This window comes from Corapipo altera, unplaced genomic scaffold (assembly GCF_003945725.1).
Source record: "Corapipo altera isolate COAL_440 unplaced genomic scaffold, ASM394572v1 68, whole genome shotgun sequence".
NCBI lineage: Eukaryota > Metazoa > Chordata > Aves > Passeriformes > Pipridae > Corapipo > Corapipo altera.
This window is the reverse complement of record NW_020884919.1, coordinates 883,076-900,895: the sequence shown is the minus strand read 5'-3', so window position 1 is coordinate 900,895 and position 17,820 is coordinate 883,076.

The following is a 17,820-nucleotide window of genomic DNA, read 5'->3' as shown; positions in this document are numbered from 1 at the left end:
TTTTATGCCTTACTACTTTTATTAAATTTTTTTATTTTATATCTTTTTTGTATTTTCTAAGCATTCATTTACCATCCTGCACAAACACACACACACACAGAAGGTATTTGACCCAAGCACGTGGCCTCCATAGAGAACCCTTGACACTCTTGCACAGTTGATGTGTTTTCTATGATCTTTATATTTTTATTTTTTATTTTACTTTTTTAAAATTTTATGCTTTATATCTATTTTACATTTTACCGTTATGTCTTATGACTTTTTATTAAATTTTATTTTTTATTTTATTATTATTTTATTTTATTTTTATTTTATATGTTATGCTTTCTGCTTTGAATTTTGCATTTTCTAAGTGTTCATCCACCATCCTGCACACACACAGGAAATGTGACCCAAGCACGAGGCCTCCATGCAAAACCCTTGATGTTCTTCCACAGCTGATGTTTTCTATGTTCTTTATATTTCTATTTTAGATTTGACATTTTATCTTAATATCTTATATTTTACGTTTCATGCTTTATATTTATTTAATATTTTATTTTTATGTCATTATTTTTTATTAAATTTTATATTTTATTTCATATCTTATGTTTTCTGTTTTATATTTTGTATTTTCTAAGCTTTCATTTACCATCCTGCACACTCACACAGAGGATATTTGACCCAACCATGAGGCCTCCATACAGAACCCTTGACACTCTTACATAGTTGATGTGTTTTCTATGATCTTTATATTTTTATTTTAGATTTTACATTTTATCTTTTATATTTTAAATTTCACGCTTCATGTTTTGTATTTATTTTATATTTTATTTTTATGCCATTATTTTTTTATTAAATTTTATATTTTATTTTATATCTCAAGTTTTCTGTTTTATTTTGTATTTTCTAAGCATATTTTTATTTTAGATTTTACATTTTATTTTTTATATTTTATGTTTATTGCTTTATATTTATGTTATATTTTATTTTTGTCATTTTTTTTATTGAATTTTATTTTTATTTTATATCTTTCTATTTTCTATTTTGAATTTTCTTAGCACTCATTTACCATCCTGCACACACACACACACAGAGGATATTTACCCCAAGCATGAGGCCTCCATACAGAACCCTTGACACAGCTGATGTGTTTTCTATGATATTTATATTTTTATTTTATATTTTATATTTTATTTTTTCCATTTTATATTTTTTGTTTCATGCTTTATATTCACTTTATATTTTATTTTTGTGATTTTTTCATTAAATTTTATATTTTATATTTTACGTTTTCTGTTCTCTTTTCTATTTTGTATTTTCTAAGCACTCATTTACCATCCTGCACACACACACAGAGGATATTTGCCCCAGCCATGAGGCCTCCATAGAGAACCCTTGATGTTCTTGGGGAGGGTTTTGGGGTTTTTTTTGTTAGTTTTTTATTTTTTTTTTGGTAGGGGAGTTTATTTTTGGGGTTTTGTTGGTTTTTTGTTTGTTGGGTTTTTTGTTGTTGTTTTTGTTTTAGTGATTTGTTTGTTCGTTTTTGTTTGGGTTTTGTTTTGATTTTTAATTTTGTAAAAATGTATTTTTTTTTTTTGGTTTTTCTGGTTTGGGATTTTTTTTTTTTTTTAATTTTTCTTGTTCTAGGAATTAGCAATTCCCAAATTCCTTAAGTGAAAAAACTCCCCATTTTTACATTTTCCTTGTTACCTCCTCGGTGATGAGGAGTCAGACACCCAGGTTGGTTTGTCCTAAAGGTGAGGGTCAATTTTCTGTCCTGTCTGAGCCACCCCAGGCAGGCACAGAGCACAAAAGAAACCAGATTTCATTAAAATCTATTTTTTTTACAATGAAAGAAAACACATTCCCATGGCAGGAACAGGACAAGGAGCCACTGGGGCTTCCCTGCTCTCAGGACACATCAGTGTGGGCGTCTCTGAGGCAACTCATCACTTATTTATATATATTATATAAATATTTCTATTCTTATTATATATTTTTAATGTTATTATATTATTATTATATTGTTATTATATTATATTAATTATTTGTAGAATTTTTATTATTTATTATCATGTTATTATATTATTATATTATATTAATTATTTGTAGAATTTATATTTATTATTTATTATCATGTTATTATATTATTATTATATTAATTACTTGTAGAATTTATATGTATATTATTATATTATTATTCTATTATATTAATTATTTGTAGAAATTATATTAATTAGCAAATATGAGTGTAATTATTACTGTGGCAAAAAGCTGAATTATTCTGGTGAGGCCAAGTGCCAGCAGAGGCAGGTTGCTGCTGCTCCCAGAAATATCTGATTTTTGGATTAAAAGGGAAGGGATTGAAGGGCTGGAAACTTGACTCCCATTTCCAGCTCCGCTTTTTTTCCGTGTGTTTTCCAGAGCTGGGAGCACACGGGCTGCTGAGGCAGGAAGGAGCAGGAACACGGAGAGGATACTTTTAATGAGAGCTCAGCTGCCTTTCCAAATTTTTAGGAACAGGCACAGGAAAAATAATTGGAAAAATCCCAGTTCTTCAGGCTGGAAAGGGAGACAGTCGGTGTTTGCCGGGCTCTGCTGACTCCCCGTCCAGTCTGACACACTGGGAGCTTCCATCCATGGAATCCTGGGATGGTTTGGGTTGGAAGGGACCTTAAATCCCATCCAGTTCCACCCCCTGCCATGGGCAGGGGCACCTTCCATATCCCAGGTTGCTCCAAGCCCCGTCCAGCCTGGCCTTGGACACTCCCAGGGATCCAGGGGCAGCCACAGCTTCTCTACCCAACCTGTGCCAGGGCCTCAGCTGGAGCCAGAAGGTGCTCAGAGCTCATTTGTTCGTGGGAAAAGCTCATTCCAAACAATCCCTCTGGAATCTCCTGGCCAGGGGGCTGCAGGGTGGGGGGGGGTTGGTCCTGCAGCCAGATCTGCTCCTGCAGAACATCCTTTCTTCCATCTTATTCTTTCTCTGCAGAACAGTCCCCCACAGCTGAGGAAGAGACTTTGTAACTTCATTTCTGACCCTTCTGCCTGCTCTAGACTTGCCTTTTTCTATTTTTTGGGCTTTCTAATAAGGTTGCCAGTGGCTTTATTCCAGTTGAGAGCCCGGGCAGGCTGCAAAGGTCCCTCCATCCCCGCGCGGTGAACTCTCCTCCTGGAGGAGCCCTCAGGCTTTGCAAGCTCGGAGTAAATTGGGAGTGAAGCTCTCGGTGACAGCCCCGAGCCCGGAGGAGAAGAGCAGGACACGCCTGGACGGGGATCTGGCACGGCCTGGGCTGGGACAGCCCCTCTCCTGGGAGAGTTTCCTGCATTCCACATGGAAATTCATATTGTCCCAGCCCTGGTGTGTCCCAGCCCCAGGGCAGTGCCCGCTCTGTGCTGGCACTGAGGGGGCACCTCCAGGGCTGGGGCAGTTCTGGGACCTCAGACAGGACACGGAGGGGCTGGAGCGTGTCCAGGGAAGGGGCTGGAGCAGCAGGAGGGGCTGAGGGAGCTGGGGGGGCTCAATCTGGAGAAAAGGAGGCTCAGGGGGGACCTTCTGGCTCTGCAACCCCCTGACAGGAGGGGGGAGCCGGGTGGGGGGTCGGGCTCTGCTCCCAGGGAACAAGGGACAGGAGGAGAGGGAACGGCCTCAGGCTGTGCCAGGGGAGGGAAAGGCTGGATATTGGGAAAATTCCTTCCTGGAAAGAGTGTTCAGGCACCAGCACTGCTGCCCAGGGCACTGGTGGAGTCCCCATCCTTGCAGGGATTTAAAATCCATGGGGATGTGGTACTTGGGGACAGGGGTTTTCCAACCTAAATGATTCCATGATTCCATATATGGGATCATCACAGGGATTTTTCCTTGTCCCTGTTGTCACCAGTGGCTGATAAACCCCCCCTGGTCCCTCACACTTCTGCCCTGTCCCACCCACCCACAAGTTCAGGGGTGAGCTGGCTGTGCCAACACCTTTTTCCACATTTTCCCCCCGAGGTGCTTTCCATGAGGAGCACAAAGGGCTGCTCCAGGAGGATCCTGCTGCTGCTGCTCTGCCTCGGGAACGGGGTTTGTAGCCATGGGCCATTTGTGGATTATCTGTTTCTATGGAGATGGAGCAGAATAAACGTGGTGTGGCCCTGGCTGCCTTCAGCTGCTGCTTTTCCGCAAGGTCTCCCTTATCAACACTAAAAATACAGCCTCGAATTCCCCCCGGATCAGCCACTGACTGCTGGAGGAGATCATGGCATGTGGCCGTGAAAAATCACTGTGGCAGCACCTCCTGTGAGCGTTGGAGGCTGTACCAGAGCAGTTCAGAATATCCCCCATCCTGATGGCAGGGATGGAGGAATTACCGGGAGGGAGAGAAAAAAATTAATAAATAAAAGATGTTTTTCAATGTGGGGCTTGTAGAGCCAGAAATATCCCATTGTCACGGGCAAGTCAGGGACTGGAAAAGCCAGAGGTGCCTTACAGAGTCATAAAAAAGGAGACCAAGGCAGACATGAGTTTTAAAAGCTGTAACATTATTAGAGGGGGAGTTATAAAAGAAAATCCTGTATTTCTGAAAATATGCCCCTTTTGTCCTTGGATCTGGAATCTGCTGGTTCCAGTCTGGCTCCCACATCAACAGGAGAGGCCAGTGCTGCCAGTGGGAGCTCTGCACCCTCCAGGAGAGGTTTCTGGATGGGAATATCATCAAATCCTGTGAGCACCACTGGGAGCTGAAGTCGTTCCTAACACCTAAAATCCTGGAATATAAATTCTGCTGGAGTAAAAACCAAATGATGATCCTGCTCTCCTCCCACAGTTCCCATCACAGGTGGCAGCCACAGAGGGGCTCATCACACCTCTCTACATCTTTGATATCCCAAATGCCTGTTTAGATCCCTCTCTCCCGAGAGGAGAAGCCCCAGCTCAGCACTTGGGAGGATCATCCCATGGACTGAGGCAGAATTGGAATATCTAAATGAGCTGCACTCCCAAATGCTGCCTCAGCCCCTGCCTGGCTTGTGGAAATGAGAAATCAGTAATGGAAAAAGGAATTGGGTGATTATTGGAAAATGATGGAGAATTCAGGATTTGGGTGTGAAGTGTCCACACTCACCTGGAGTCAGGGACAAAGATGAACCCTTTGTCAGCTGAAGGAGTTCCTGCCCTGCTCATGGACTGAAGGCTGAAAAGAGGAAACCTCAGTGGTCATTGATTTTTTTAGTGGTAAAATAAATGAGGTTTGACCTTTTCTCCATTAAATACGTCAAAATTTCCACATCGTCACTGCTGGGGGCTGGGGGTGGGGAGGGACAGGGAGAATCCTCCCTTCCCACCTGGGCAAGCTCAGTTTGCTTTTAAAAGTCTTAAAATTATCTTTTTTTTTTTTTTAAATAATTAGGAGAAAAATATTTTCACTCCTAAAATAATTCAACCTCCAAAATGTTTGGCAAAGCTGCCGTTATTCAAAATGATGTATTTAAATAAGAAGAGTGATTTAAGTAAAATATCTATCAGAAATATTTTCAAATTATTGTCAAATCAGGTCTGGACATATCAGTGAACTGAAAAAATGGTGAGATTTTGGTAAAAGAATATTGGTTAAAAGAGGGTTTGTGGGTCCAGGAACAGTTTCGATGGACACGTCGGTAGAAACACAAAGTGAAAAGTGAAAAAGCATTCAAGTTCCAAACTTACAGAACAGCAAAGGGCTGAAATATTTGGGCCATTTACGAAGGTAAAATTTAAAAAATTTAAAAATTAAAAAATTTAAAATTAAAAGAAAATTAAAATTCCTGTTGGCTGCGGGAGCAGAGGCCACCTCACCATCCCCAGGGGGCACTGGGGACACCCCGGGGCACAGCTGGGGACGGGCTGGTCCCATGTTTTACACAATTCCCTTGATGGAATTCCAAAGGCCTCAAAAGAGAACGTCTCTGCTCTGGATATTGGTGGAACAAGATGATTTTTAAGGCCCCTTCCAAGCCCAGACCATTCCATGGTATAATATATACCCCATATATAGTGTTTCCCGAACCACTTCGGGAAGTTTCATTTCCAGTGGCTCCTATGCTGCCATTCCCTAAAATATTCTCAGGGATGGGATAAGGAATGGAAAAAGGAAAGAGTAAAGGGAGGCCTGCAAACCTCCTCCCCAAAAAACTTCCTGCCAATCCAATGTTCAATTCTCTCTGCACATCCCAAAATCCCATTGGGCTCGGAAGCCACCTGGAGCATCATCACAGGAACCTCAGGGACCTGGAAATCCAAATCCCAAAGGTTCAGAGATGTCTGGGAAAACAAATACATGTTAAAGACGGGATAACTTGTGTGCTGTTTAAATCCCTGGATTCCCAGGGACATGACTGGATGCTCAGAGCTGACTGTCAGGAGAACAGCTACAGAAAAACCATTCCCTAATCCCGGTCTCCCCTGGAAATCCCGGGAAACTCTTTCCTCCCTGACACCTGCTGGCCCAGGGTGGGTCATCTCCTTTCTGTTCCTGCTCTCTGCTGGATAATTAACTCCCGAAAGCCAAGAGGGAAAGGCCGGGATAAGGAGGGGAGCCGTTTCCATGGCACCGCGGGATGGGCCGGCTCCAGCCCTTCCCACCGCCCGGCACCGGCTCCGGGCAGGAGGGACCTCGGGTTCCAGGGGAAAGGAGCGGCTGTGAGGGGCTGGGAGCTGCACATCCCACGGTTGGATGACATTCCCAGGCCCGCTGAGGTTCCCAGGGATGGCTGGATCGGTGGGATGCAGCTCTGGCTGGTGCCTCACCACAAACCCAGGCTGTGCTGCATCCAGCACCCCCTCGCAATTCCAGAGCTCCACAACAGTCCAGAGACACCTTCAAATCCACTGAATCCAGGGCTGACATTGGAATCTTCCCTTTTGAATCCCTCTCCCTCCCCTTCAGCTGTGCCCCCGGAGAAGGCTCTGGCTGTGGGGTGGCAGTGGCAGGGTGCCAGCACCACAGGAGGAGAAATTCCCACCACAAGGGAGGGATCTGGGCTCAAATTCAGCTCTATTAATAAAGTGCATTATCCCAGTCTCTCAAATATATCCCGGAGCTCTCCCCTCTGCTGTTCCATGTGGGCTGCACACACACAGCTAACAGGTCCTACTCCTACCTTTCCACAATTGCTCCTCCACGAGGCCTTTTAAAAAACCCATCTGGTGCATTAACATCCTTCTAATTAATGTCAACCCGACTCACAGCCTCCCACACAATCCCACAAAATGCTGGGAAAAGCTCTGGCACAAATAGAGACAACACTTCAAACTGGCTGCACAGAGAGAGGCCCCCGACAGAAGTTCTGCTTGGGAGTAGGAAAAAAAGTGGGAAGTACGTGGAGTGAGTCATCAAATGTGGAATATTTGCCACCTCTTTCCCTGGCAGACAGGTGAGGATGGAAATAGGAAACCAGAACGCTGCTCTTGCACCATTTCTGGGGACATTTCACTGATCAAAACTCCTGGGAGAACAAACCATTTTTAGTGACGGGGTCTGCAGAGGTCTCAGACTCGAGATTTGCATTATAAAGGTTCTTCCTAAAAAAAAATAAATTCCTGAGTTCAACTTCTTTCTTTTCCTTTTAGTTAAGAATATTCACAGGAAATGTATTTTTAATAAAGCAACATCCAGTGCCTGAGCTGACTTTCCTCACAGATGCAAAATTCCCACTGGAACAGGCAAAGGAGAATCCCTGGGACACAGGAACAGTGACTGAGCTAAAAGAGCTGTTTACTAATCTTTTCCCAAAAGCACAGCGACTTCAGGGCAGTGTCTGATAAGGAACAGTTCCAGAGAATTGCAGGAGGATCCCAAATCCATTCCAACCCCTGCCATCCTTTGCTGCACACGAACAATTTCATTTCTCTGCCACAGGAAGCCCTAAACACCATCAGCATCTGCCCAGCATCCCTCAGTGAATTATCTCCATGAGCCACAGGGCTCACACATATTCCCTCTGCCTTTTGGCAGCAGGAAAGGGATTCAATGGGAAGAGCAGATATGAAAACAGCTGGGAAATACACTGGGAAATTTGGTTCCTGAGCTCAGGACCCTTCCAGCAGCACGTCCCTCCTCATGGGAATGCTGCAGAAGATGTTCCTCTCTTGCTCTGTCTCTGCTTTCTCCACACAGGAGGAAGATCAATGGTCTTGCTGCCAAGAGAGGACCCAAACCATTATATGAAAATATTAGTTTTAATTATTTTTTTCCCAATAAACCCCACAATATATTTTAATTTGCTGTTTCCAGCGCAGATCCACCCACTGAAGTTTAAGATACTCCTGGCTGAGTAACACCAGACACCACCAGGCAGTGAATCATGGAATAACAGAAAGGTTTGGGCAGGGACACCTTCCACCAGCCCAGGTTGCTCCAAACCCTGTCCAACCTGGCCTTGGACACTTCCAGGGATCCAGGGGCAGCCACAGCTTCTCTGCCCAACCTGAGCAACCTCCCCACCCTCCCAGCCAGGAATTCCTTCCCAATATCCCACTTAACCCACCCTACTTCCTCAAAAACCCCCTGGTGTCCTGGTGATACTCCACAACCCACCCCACACCCAACTAATAAAAATTTGGGGCCATCAGGGTCTATCTGTGGAGCAGACATTCCCAATGTCCATGGCTGATATTGCACAAGGGGCTTGGAAAGTGGCCAGTGATAAAAGCAATCCAGCCATGACAGCTCAATCATCCAGCCTGAGGTTCTGGACTTAAAGAATCCAAAGCTCTTCCAAAAGCATTCGAGTATGAAAAGTAATTTTTTACTGCAATTGTAACTTTTCACTGTAATTAAATGTGTCCATATGTTCCCATAATCTTTGGGTTTTCTTGGCACCCTGGGAGCTTTGTCTTTATTAACTTTCTGCAGATACTCATATCAAATTCCCAGATGAACTCCTAAAAAAAAATTGAATTACATGCATTTTCCACCAGTGCTTCCCATGCACGAGCCAAATTCTGTGAGAATCCTGGGTGGCACTTAAACGGTGAGCTCACACAGGACACTTTTTGGGCCTTTTTGAGGGCCTTTTTTTGGTGGTGTTTTTTCATCTGGTTCCAAAGGGATCCAGGACACAGGGAAAGATGAACAATCCGGACCAAGATATTTGATAACAACTCACTCAGGGGAAAAGAACATGGAACGGGGGGGATTAAAGAGGCTGAAGAGCTCGAGAGCCTGTTCAGCCCCACCCTGTGACTGTGCAGAATCATGGGATCATGACAGGTTGGAATCAGGAATTAGGCTGGAAAAGAATCCAACTGTTCCCCAGCACTGCCCAGGCCACCACTTACCCCTGTCCCCAAGTGCCACATCCACATGGATTTTAAATTCCTCCAGGAATGGGGACTCCACACAGCCCCTTCCAGTGCCTGACCCCCCCTTTCCAGGGAGAAATTCCTCCTGATGTCCACCCTGACCCTCCCCTGGCACAGCCTGAGGCCGTTCCCTCTCCTCCTGTCCCTTGTTCCCTGGGAGCAGAGCCCGACCCCCCCCGGCTCCCCCCTCCTGTCAGGGGGTTGCAGAGCCAGAAGGTCCCCCCTGAGCCTCCTTTGCTCCAGGCTGAGCCCCCCCAGCTCCCTCAGCCCCTCCTGCTGCTCCAGACCCTTCCCAGCTCCATTCCCTTCCCTGCACACGCTCCAGCCCCTCCATGTCCTGAGATCCCAGAACTGCCCCAGCCCTGGAGGTGCCCCAGCAGTGCCAGCACAGGGTGGGCACTGCCCTGGCCCTGCTGCAGGTCCCTGAGGGTGATCAATCCCAACTCTCCAAGGTGACAACACTCAGTCCGTGCTCCAGAAGGTCAGTGTGAGAAGTGACCCTAAATGATGACCCTGGCACAGACCCTGCCTGCCCTCAGGACCACTCTGGTACCCACACGCTGGGCAGCAGAACCCTGGCACAATCCCGAATTTCTCACCTTAGGACAACACATCTGATGTTTAGGGAGGGAAAAAAAACCCCAACAGAGAAGCAGAGAGAATGTAAAATATCTGACTGAGTGCCAATTAACTTCAGCTCTGACTGTGAGACTAATTAGCAAGATCCCAAATACCGACAGCTGCTGGGAAAGGAGTGATGCTGATAAACAGCACCAAACTTTTACATATATATGTATTTACATATTATTAATGTGATATAAGATACAGACAAAATCTACTCTGTGTATTTAGTATAATGATGTCAAGTGTAATTAAAACCAATATGGTTTAATGGGCATGATGGTTTTCTGTTGGACTTGATGATCTCGGAGATCTTTTCCAAGCTTAATGAATGCATGACTCTGTGATGATTATTTATATATATATATATATATATATATATATATAAACCCATACATATATGGGTTTGTGCATAGCAGCAGGGGTTGCACTGGGATCACTGGTATTTAGTATCCAGAGTTATGATGGGAAACCATCCCATCCAGGAAGGGATCATCCCTCCTTTGGGATGGCAGAGTCCTCTCCACCCTCCCTGCAAACCCCTCCCAGCCCCTGCATTCCTGCCCTGTGCTTCCCTGTGTTTATTAGAGCAGAAATAACAAAACCCTAAAACCCCATTAAGTTTAATAAGCTTTTTTTTTCCCTTCCCCGAGAGCTGGAGGACACATGAACCACCAAAATTGGAGATTCACTCTGTTCACTGAGCTGCAAATGTTTGAGCAGAAACAAAACCCATCCCTCCCAAAGAAGGGAGGTTCTCCATCCAACAGGTGACTTAGCAGGGATAATGGAAAATTAATTCAGCTCAATGGGCTGGAAATGGTGCTTTTTAGGGGCTCTGCTGGAGCTGCAGCCCGAGTGCTCCTGGCACGGGATGGGCCCTTCCATGGCAGAGCAGGGGGATCAGAGGGACAGAAATTGTGGGTTTGGTGCCTGCAGGTGTCCCTCTCTCCCTTTCCTGGGGCTCCCAAAGGAGGCACATTCCCACTGCAACACTGTCCTGCTCCCAGGTCCTGTGTCCAGAACATCCTCTGCAAAGGAGGAAAGCAGGAAAATATCAGTTCCATGACATGGAGTTGTGGGAGCGAGTCCAGAGGAGGCCACAGAGATGCTCCAGGGCTGGAGCCAGGCTGGGAGAGCTGGGGGGGTTCACCCGGAGAAGAGAAGGCTCCAGGGAAACCATGGCCCAAAATCTCCTCCAAATCCCCTGCAGGAGATATCCCTAGGGAAGAGGTGAAGGCTTGTTGCCAGGGAACACTCTGGCCACCGACTGCAACGAGATCAGGACTTCACTTTGTGCAGCAGTTCAGCAGTGAAACCTGGGGTTTGCTGTTCATCTGCTCTGCAAGGCTCAGAAGGACCCCAAGCCCAGCCCAGGCAGCCAGGCTGGGTCCCAGTCCTGCTCTACAAAGGAGCATTTCTAGAGTTTCATGTCCAAACACACAAAGGAATTCCTGCTAAGGATTCAGCAGCAGGACCCAGGGAAAGGGAGTATGTGGTGCAGCTGGAATAGAGGGATTTTACCCTCAATCTCTGAATATTCCCAGGCATGGCCAGCACTGGTCACAACAGGGACTAACTGCACCCAAGGATGAGCACAGGAAGGAGGGGCCACATTGCTGCTGAAAAAACTTTTCCTTTCCACTATTCCAATATTCCATTCAGACATCTGCTTCTGAAATCCAGTCATGTGGGAAACAACCTTCCTGCTTTCAGTGCCTCTCACTGAAAAATGCTGAAGAGAATCATCCCAGAATCCCAGATTGGTTTGGGGTGGAAGGGACCTTAAAGCCCACCCAGTGCCACCCCCTGCCATGGGCAGGGACACCTTCCACCAGCCCAGGTTGCTCCAAGCCCCGTCCAACCTGGCCTTGGACACTTCCAGGGATCCAGGAGCAGCCATAGCTTCTCTGGGCACCCTGGGCCAGGGCCTCCCCACTCTCCCAGCCAGCAATTCCTTCCCAATATCCCACCTAAATCTCTCCTCTTTTCCTTCCAAACCACTCCCCTTGTCCTGTCTCCTGCAGCAGAAGGATCCATCCACCTGCCAGGGCAGCAGCTCCCACTTGTGCCCTCCCTGTTTTCCAGCAAGGCTGCAAACACAGGGGTGGAATTTCTCAGGGAAAGCATCATCCTTTTGGTGTAACCAGGACATCACCAGAGTATGTGTAGCCCCAGTGGAGGGTCTGGGTGCTGGGACAGGACTGACCAAGCCCAGGAGCAGAGCAAGGCCTTGGTGGCTGAAGGTTCAGTCTAACGGAGCTTCCCAAGGATTTGTTTCCTCCTCACCAGAAACAAAGATGTGGCCCCGAGGGAGCCCTTACAAACCTGGCTCTCCCTCCTCCGTGGCTTTTCTGTGCATCAGGCACTTCTAGGAGAGATTTCCCTCTCTATTTACAGCTCTTGACCCGGGGCAGGAACACGAGGTTTGAGCAGAGCGAGGAGTTAATTGCAGTTTTTATGTGAGTTGTATTTGGAGTGTGGAGGTGCAACTGGGAATTGATGCTGGTGGCCAGGACAGAACCCATTTGTTAAAAATGCAGGTACTTTTTCAAGTTAAGAGGTTTCTCTCCACCACTTGCCCAGGACATCTTAATTACTGCAGTTCCAGGACGGAGCAGGCGTCAGGCTGAGTGTCCCGAGGGAACTGTAGCACAATAAAAACAGATTTAAAGGAGTTTTATTACTCAAAGCAGGTCTGTTACCCAGAAAATTCAAGACTTAAGGTCTTGTCATGGATACTTTATGAGCTGGGGCCTCCTGTAAGGGGCCTGTGACAGCCTCCTTTGGGGACCTGACTGAGCATGGGGGGACATTTGTCACTGCAGGTGCCCTGACTCACACCTGCAATAAACACTTAAACTGAGATCTACAGCCTGGGCTGCCACTGCACACACCTCTGCTCTGAATCCCACTGCCCCTGGCTCCCAGGGTACAGTAATTTATATCAATCTTCTTTTTATTTATGGGCTAAAGAACGCAAATTGCAGGGTGGGGAGAATTTTGGTAAAATCTGCATTTTGGTAGAAACAATAATTACTAAACCAGCCTATTATAAAACTCACTTAACTTCCTATTTTCCCTTTACCTATTCCCTTCTCTCCAGGGAGCCATGACTTTAACCACTTGGTTTTTCCCTCCTACAAGTGATGAATTGTTGAGCTCAGCTCCACAAGATCCATCACTGCAAAGGATGATCTTAAATCTTCTGCTTGATTGGTCGTTTGCATTTGCTCTGCCTGCACCAGTTGCACAAATTACACCTAATTGAGAGAATTTTATGAAGTTATTATACGGTAATGTCTGGAATATTAAAAGGTACCAATGTATATGAGGCCAAAGCCTGTTTATTTGTCACTTCAAGCTCTATTAGAAGCACACAAACAAAATGTGCCTCCGTGAGGAAGGAAATGTTAATTTGCAAATTCTAACAGAGCCTGAAAGTGTCAAAAAAAAAATAATAGAGTTTTTAACATGTATATTTGAAAATCTAATTTAGAAAGAAAAGCTCTGACCACTGTGGGAGATGTTGAGAGAACTCTGCTCGTGGTCTGAAGTTGCTGTTAAATTCCAGATGTGAGAAAGAGACTCAGATTTCTTACAGAACCACAGAATTTTGGGCAGAAGCAATTGCAGGCTGTGCCTCAGCAGGTTTGCCCCCAAAGTCTGAGAGAGTCTCAAAGAGGTTACAAAGCAAACCAGGCCCATTCTCCTTCCCAGAGAACAAGATCAGGGTTTGAAGTGTAGGAGCTTGCAGGTGTTTTGCCTGATAACAAAAGAGGAGGTACCTATAGCGGGGCCAGCAGGAAGCTTCCAGAATGAGTTCTAAGCCTACAGAACCTGTCTTTGTTGTGAAAATCTCATCCAAGGGAAGGTAAAGAGCTCAGAGGAAAAGAAAAGCCCTTTGGTTGTGCAGACAAAGCCAAGGCAACGCGACGGCTCCGAGCAGAGACTGTCGTGTCTGAAATACAGGAGCCAGTCGGAGAGCAAAGGGAATTTCTCTGGGTAAATTACTCTGATGGAAGCAGAGCTGTCTGAAGAGAAGACACTTCAGTGAAAGCTGAAAGTTTATTCCCTCTGAGCTCACTCACTCAGAGAGAAACTGCAGCTTCCAGGAGGGAAGACGTGAGGTGGCGAAGCTGGGCAGAGATGTGGCTGGATCACAAGAGCCTGTGGCTCCCTGGGCTGGCACTTGGGAGGCAGGAAGGGCCTGAGAGGGGCCCTGCAGCCTCCCAAAACCAGCCTGTGATGGCCACATCATCAACTCACATCCTGGGAATAATAACAGTAACTGGAGAAATAGCTCAGCCCGACTAATTCCAGGCTGTGCCCTTCGGAGTTCCCTGGTTTGCTGTTCTCTGAAGGGACAGGACAAGAGGAAACAGCCTCAAGTTGTGCCAGGGGAGGTTTAGGTCGGATAGCAGGAAAAATTCCTTCATGGGAAGGGTTGTCCATCCCAGGGCAGGGGTGGAGTCCCTATCCCTGTAGGGATTCCCAAGCCGTGTGGAGGTGGCACTTGGGGACACGGGTTAGAGGTGGCCTGGGCAGTGCTGGGGGACCTGATGGTCTTGGAGGGCTTTTCCAACCCAAGCCATTCTGGAGCTCTATGATTTCCTAGAAATTTTGGAAAATCTTCTCTCAGGACCCCCCCTGTTCCCCAAGAGCAGCAGCAGCTCCCTACGACACACAAAGAGCTGTTCATTCCTCACCCCAGGAATGCTGGAGTGTTTCTGCTCCCCACGAGGCATTTTGGACAAGACCTGCCCCTTCCTGGAGAATCCAGAACAAGGCACACACATGACTCCAAAGAAAACAGGCCACACAGCACAACTTTCAAGTGAAATCACCCTCTAGAGTAAGCTTTGGACGAACACCTTCAATATTTCCCCCCTGGTTTATTTGAGACATTACTGCCCCTAACATAAAACCTTCTGAGGAGAAGCCCTGGCCTCGTGCAGGAGACAATGCAGCACATAAAGGCTCTTTAAAATCAGTCATTTACAGCAGGAAAAAAGTCCTAATTTTCATTATTCTTTTCCTCATGCTATTAAAGAGAGTGGAGCTGTTTCTGTACAACAGCTGCCCACACAGCCCCTGCCCGTGGCAGAGCTGCAACACTGCATTCCATTCTTGTTCCAGGGTGTTTTCAACCAGAGACTCCACAAGCATTTATTGGATTTTCCATCACTTGCTAAATTATGCACTAAAAAAAGATTAATCTCACCCAAAATGTAGTCAAGTCGCTCTTTTGAATAATATCCTTGGAACTTAAACCAAAGACATGCCTGGGTTTCTACCTTCCCCTGCAGCCTCCCTTTGCAGAGAGGGGGGATGTTCCAGGGCTGAATGGTTGAACTGAGTTTTTCCAAGGGAAATAAGAGTTTGTTGTGTCCTCCCCCCATGGTGAAGTGAAGCCAATATGGAAATAAACTGCAGCACTGGCTGGGAATGGAGCAGGAATTCTGTGACTGAGGGTACTCCAAACAACACACAGTATAATAAACCTTACAGAATAATAAATATATAAAAATATATAAATAAGTAGAGGATTTAACCAAAGAAACGTTTCACTGTTGTCTTCAGAGAGGGGAAAACACTGATAACAGGGAGATAAATCTGTCAGTGACTGACACTCTTTTGAATTTGTGTTTGTTTTCCAACAAACGTTGGTTATTTGATATGGCTGTTGTTGATTCAAAAGCTATTTAAATACTTGTTTCATGTATATTAAAATGTTGATTAAATATATATTACCCACCATATTTCTTCCCCTTTCCCCCCTGCATTAGGGTAAAACATTCCCTAAATCCATAAATTCGAGATCTCCACAGCTGATCATTCCTTACCCCTCATTTTATCTCCCTTCTGCCTTTAAATTTCAGAACATTTAATAAATGAACCACTTGAGAACTGAGTGCAGAAAACCCCAGGACCTGTTTCTATAGAGACAGGTCTGCCTGGATTCACGGGGAGCTCTGTGAGAGGAGGAAAAAAGGACAGGCAGGAGGACAATGGGCAGCAATTGTAGAGGGTCCTTAAGGTCCCTCCCAACCCAGCCCAGCCCATGGTTCTATTATTCCATGATTAAACACTCCGGATAATTGCAACCCATGGAGATTTTGCACTTACAGATGAGCTTAATTAGTGAATAAATGTTTGCAGAGCAAGGCAGTGTCCCATGTCCTCCCTCCTGCTGCTCCCCCGGGACACCTCCCACCACAGGGGTGGAGGAGGGTTAATGGAACGGGAGAGCAGCACTGCCTGGGACCACTGAGGGAAATGCATTTGCCAAAAAAATTACAGAAGACCACCAAAAAACCTTACACAGAATCCAAGACTGGTTTGGGTTGGAGGGGAAATTAAGGATCATCCAGTGCCACCCCTTTCCATGGGCAGGGACACCTTCCACTAGATCAGGTTGCTCCAAGCCCCGTCCAACCTGGCCTTGGACACTTCCAAGGATCCAGGGGCAGCCACAGCTTCTCTGGGCAACCTGGGCCAGGGCCTCCCCACCCTCCCAGCCAGGAATTCCTTCCCAGTATCCCATCTAACCCTGCCCTCTGGCAGTGGGAAGCCTTTCCCACTGGAATCGAAGAGAAAACCCCACTCAAAGACAAGCCCCACCTTTGCCACCCTGCAGTTCCCACAAATCCTTGGAGCTAAACCTGGCCCAGAACTGAGTTATGCAGGAACACTCCTTGAACTTGGCCAGCTGTGGGAACGCTCCCTGCTATGGGAGGCACCTAAATCACACTCCTTAGGCAAGATTTACTTCCCTGTTTTGTCTTCTCAGACCACGGGCTGAGGCTCGTTAGACATTTGCAGGTGACTCACATGCCATAAAGTATCCACTGCAGGGAGAACCAGTCCCACCCCCTGCATGTTCCTGGGCACTTTGGGGATGGGGAGCAGCCGTTTATCAAAGCTCTGCTCCGAATCTGCAATCCCTTGCCAGGGAGGGGCTGTATTTCACAGGCAGCACCTCAGTAACCCTGATTAAAGTGCATTTCAAAAGCAAGGGGAAGGAGGGAAGGATTTTTTTTTTCCCCGTGGCCAAGTTTTGCAAACAAAGAGTTGTTGTGTCCACGTTTCACATGATTGTTAAAAAGGCAGTGAAGAGGCACAACAGCAGCAGTTGGGGTCGTTGTGGCCCTGCTGCAACCCCAAAAACTCATTAAATACCCTTCCTGCAAGAGCCAGTAACAGGGTAGAGCTTCGTGCCTGCTGCCCACCATGGATCCAGCACTAATTAGTTCAATTTAATTGCCAGACAATAAGTGTGCCTGCTGGCCCCTCTGGAAGGAGGACCCTCCACTGCACATCCAGCCCTGTCACCTGCAGCCAACAGACCTTTCCAACCTGTTCTTTGGAAACGAAGGCAAAACTACCCGGCAAAGAGAGGGGAACACAGAGGGACACTGCAGGAACTCCCAGGGACACTGCAGGAATTCCCAGGGATGTTGGGAGCATTCTGGCCTTGCTCTGGTTGGATGAACTGAGGGCATTTTGAGGGCTGTTGTGGGCAGTGGTGGCAGAGGGGTTGAGGTTCTGCAGCTGGAGGGACCAGGGCTTTCTGGCACTGGGAAAATGGATGAATCTTGGAATGGTTTGGGTTGGAAGGGACTTTAAGGATCATCTCATTCCACCCCCTGCCATGGGCAGGGACACCTTCCACCAGCCCAGGTTGCTCCAAGCCCCGTCCAACCTGGCCTTGGACACTTCCAGGGATCCAGGGGCAGTCACAGCTTCTCTGGGCAACCTGGGCCAGGGCCTCCCCACCCTCCCAGCCAGCAATTCCTTCCCAATATCCCATCTCCCCCTGCCCTCTGGCACTGGGAAGCCATTCCCTGTGTCCTGTCCCTCCATCCCTTGTCCCCAGTCCCTCTCCAGCTCTCCTG